The sequence below is a fragment of the Lolium perenne genome, chromosome 5 (assembly GCF_019359855.2).
Source record: "Lolium perenne isolate Kyuss_39 chromosome 5, Kyuss_2.0, whole genome shotgun sequence".
NCBI lineage: Eukaryota > Viridiplantae > Streptophyta > Magnoliopsida > Poales > Poaceae > Lolium > Lolium perenne.
The window spans coordinates 175,934,701-175,939,026 of record NC_067248.2 but is presented as its reverse complement, the minus strand read 5'-3'; the positions used below and the strand labels follow the sequence as shown (position 1 = coordinate 175,939,026).

The 4,326-nt window shown below is 38.1% G+C and overlaps 1 long non-coding RNA gene across 5 annotated transcripts; it reads right to left on the bottom strand.

The window, feature by feature from the left end:
- Positions 1-1,574: 1,574 nt before the first annotated feature.
- Positions 1,575-4,079, bottom strand: LOC127346295 (uncharacterized). Of its 5 annotated transcripts, none has more exons than XR_007879463.2 (7): positions 3,664-4,079; positions 3,259-3,584; positions 2,683-2,878; positions 2,510-2,608; positions 2,167-2,420; positions 2,011-2,086; positions 1,575-1,938 (listed from the first exon to the last, which is right to left on the bottom strand). It is a non-coding gene; the product is annotated as an uncharacterized lncRNA (long non-coding RNA). The 5 variants fall into 5 exon arrangements; XR_007879475.2 differs by having other exon boundaries at positions 2,510-2,648; positions 2,738-2,878; XR_007879487.2 differs by having other exon boundaries at positions 2,510-2,648; positions 2,757-2,878.
- Positions 4,080-4,326: the final 247 nt, after the last annotated feature.

Here is a 4,326-nt window from a genome sequence, read left to right as displayed (position 1 = left end):
TATGAAATTATTGTGAAACTTCAAAAATTTAACTACAATAGTGGAAGGATCCGATGGTTCATTTATGAAACACCATCTTATTTCTGCATGCATTATTGAAACACTGCCCTTCAAATTGAAACAAATGTGAAACAAGCTTTCCCGAATTGATACAACAAACGGATGAATGGTCATCTTCTGAAACCTTCAAAGGATTACATGTTAAACTTGTTAGACACATTCAATTAGCTAATGCACTATTGAAACAAAATCAATACATTTAAGAAATCCTAGTGAAACCTCGAAGTTTAACTGGAACAGTGGAAGGATCCGATGGTTCATTTGTGAAACACCATCCTATTTGTGCATGCATGATTGAAACATTGCCTTCAAATTGAAACAAATGTGAAACATGCTTGCCGAATTGATACAATACAAGGATGAATGGTCATCTTCTGAAACCTTTAAAGGATTACATGTTAAACTTGTGAAACAAATTCAAATAACCCATTGATTATTGAAACAACCGACATTTATTTGTAACTTATGTGAAACCTGGAAGTTGAACTCCATCGAAAATGTCAACCATTATTGAAATATTTGTGAACCAACAACCTAATTGTGAAAATTATCCAAGTCGATTATTCTAATCGTCACCCATGCAGTAAAAAAAACTTGAAGTCCATTCATTTTTGAAACATGTGCAACTAAATCAAACAATTGAATGGTCATGGTCAACTTTTATACCACCTGCCTATTTGTTCATGCATTATTCATACACATTAAAATAGGTCATGCAGTATTGAAACACAATCAATCCAATTATGAAAGGTTTGAGAAACACTTCTGAAGCAACACCATAAATGTGGAAATTAATGGGCTTTTATACAATAATTTCAAATGGCTCGACTGTGGTTCATTATTGAATTGGGTTTTATACCTTGTTTTACAAAATGGATGATCATTTCAAAAATCTATTTGCTTCATTTCCAATAATGGATCAACCGATTTTATAAAATGCATCAAACTTTTTGGTTCTGTTTTACAATGCATGGGCACTGCACATGTGTTTCAGAACCTCACCATGGGACTATCAGTTCACATTGCATGGTCAGTACACTTGTGTTTCACAATCTCACTGTGGATTCCTTCTAGTGTTTTACTTCATTGGTCATGTTTCACATTCTTTTTCAAATGCATGGACGAGTTTTCATTTCCACAAATAAGTTGTTTCACAGACATTTCTATTATGCATGAGCCATATGATTGCGTTTCACAACCTCACCAATTCATCCTTCTAGGTTTTCACTTTCTTCTCCCTGTTCACATTATTTTCAAATTACCAACCTTTTTATTTTCAATTCCACAATTATTCCAGTGCTTCACAAATATTTCAATGATGCATGATCTTTTTGGATTGCGTTTTCACAACTTTAACATGGTATCCTTACAAGTACTCAGTTCACCGTCCATGTTTCGATTTATTTACCAAAACATCATCTTTTTATACCCAAACAACCACGGTGAAACATGAATCATGCTGAAACACCATGTTCAAACATGAATCATCTTATTATACCCAAAACAACCAAGTATAACCAGCTAACTTATATGGATAACAAACTAGACACAGTCATCATATAAACATTACAAAACATAGTGTCATTCGTTACATAAAAGTACTACAACGATATTTTTTTTGTTCAAATGCACTATTAGATGTTGCAAAATGCACGCGAAGAAGTTCGCCATGTCCAGGTAGAACGCCATGTCCACTAAGATACACGCGAAGAAGTTCTAAAGACTATAGGCATACAGTAGCCAACAACGAGCAGGTCATACATCAGGATCTTTCAATCATCGATACTCTGTAAATACCCTGAAGGTAGCATAGCACTGTTGTCGACGATCGAGAGGTCTTCAAACAGCAGAAAAACCTTGAAATTGTTAACGGGATTCCTGTTGAATGAATTATTTGTCAGGACCTCTTCAATGGCATGTTATTATGAAATATATCATAAGATGACCTACCTCGTCATGGTCCTTCACAAACTCCGTCCCATTGAAGTCGCGAATCCCCAAGAGAGTCAATATGCCCGATTCCCGGCTGTTATTTTAGTAGCGTTTCAGTCTCATGATCACATGAAATATTTTACTGTACAATTTAAAATTGTAAACTGAACTTACTTGGTAGCTCCTGCGATAATTGGCTTCACATAGTTATTCGGCCAGTCAGTAAAATTTATGTTCCACCCATTGAACATAGCAGATATGCAAGTTGATAACGCTTTCTGAATCTTATTAACATTGTAATCATGCAACATACGCAGTTCTTCAGCTCTTGTCCTATGTAATGTTGGATCTAGGATGTGAACGCAATGAAGCTCCATGTCCCAAAAATATCCACACCATGTCTTCGTTACAAGAGCAGGCACAGAAAGCTGTCCACCATTCATTGCAAAAACTAAATATCAATTCAAGTTATGCATAGACTAATATGTTGTTTATTCAATGTAAAATAGCGAAGTACCATCCGGCATTCAGATATGTCATATTACGATGCTTGAGCGATGAACTGGTCACAAATTGAGCGATAACACAAAGGATCTTCGTTTTCCAAAACCATCATCTGCGCGAGTGGTGATAACTTGTAAGAATCTCAGAATAGTCTAGCAAAATAAGAAATTTTGTTATAGGATTTACCGCAAAATCAGACTCAAAGATGTGTCTAAAGCACAACATCGTCCCAGGTCCATACATCCAACGATCCAACTGACCCAAACGTCTTGCCGATAAATCGAATAACTCATATGTGAAAGGCAGCCCTTTAATTATGATGTTCTTCAATGCATGTCCGATTATTTCGATATGCCTTGGATGCGTGTGCATTATCCATACCCTATATATATTATAATAACACACAGTTAGAAAATATGCGGCATCTTAATCTAACAATCCTTAACTTGTCGATCCCTGTAAATTTTCTTCTTTCAAAGAGATTGAATGTATCTATCAATTCTACACTATGATTATAAGAATGTAGATATCGAATCTCGACTGTTTTAGAAGTTCGCCCCGTGGGTGCAGATGATCGGGATTTCTTTATATAAGTATATAGGTGGTATTTTGGTAGTCAACAAAGAATAAAGCGGATCTCCGCGATCTCTTCATGGATAACGAAATGCGTCCACACCTTCATTTTATCTAATATCCTATAGATGTTTTGCCGTTTGAAGTAAAAGGTATTGCTGACAAATTACATCAGCATTACATAATTACCTGTCCAATTCTTCGGACTCATTATGCAGAAGCCAAACCAATAATTTCTCAGCCAAGTCATAGTTACAAAAATAAACGCAAAGCTGCAATTTGCAATGTCAACAGAAATTTACAAGAACTGGATTATAGTATTATCTAACTACTTAATCATACAACATATGCATAACAAAATTCTGACAGAGTTGGGCAATATGCTAATTTTGGTTTAGTAATGGTTAGTTAATTACTTATCCATTAATCTCTGGATTCCAAGTATTATGTACACTGTTCAGCAGGCCCAGAAAATATCCTGGCTGGGGCACATAGTCTATCTCCAGAAAATCATCCTTGGTACAAAAATAGGTTATCTACTGTCTGGAAAACAAGGAAGCAAATTGATCTACGAAGCTAAAGCTTTTAACTTACCATTTTTAACGCGGTGCCGAATCAGATTCGCAGTGAATCCCCAGGGGATACAATTAGGACCGATTGATAAAGCTTGAGAAACTATGTTTCGGATGACGGTAGATTGGTTGGAGATCGATGGCGGCAGTCAAAGGGGAATAAGCATGCATTAGGTAAGAGAGATGAACTGCTAGCTACCGGAGACTGGACGGAGCAGGCACAGGCGACAAATTCATGGACGAGGATGGACGGGAGAGTGCGGCTCTCCGGCAGATGGACGGAGAAGGAACCAACGAGGAACTGATGGCTACAGGAGATTGGATGAGGATGGATGAGCAAGGAACTCAGCAAAACATTGCAGATCTGATGGCAAGCTATCGGGGAAGAGAGAGCCGGTGGGTTGGGGGGAGTCCGGGTTGGGGATGGGCCTGGTTAGTGGATGTATCTGACCTGCGTCAGTCCGACCCAGCGTATTCTACGATTCCTCCTCCACATTCTGAAACGGTAAGCCGAATAATGGGTCAGGCCCGGGAATAAGAGCCCGAATCTAAAAGCATACACCCAATGGTAGATGTGACTACTACACATACAGGCGCCTGTAGAATCGCCGCTCTCTAGGTAGGAGTAGCAGAGGAGGCAGGCGGCGCGCAGATGCAAAATATGCGGAGCGTGGATGGATGACGG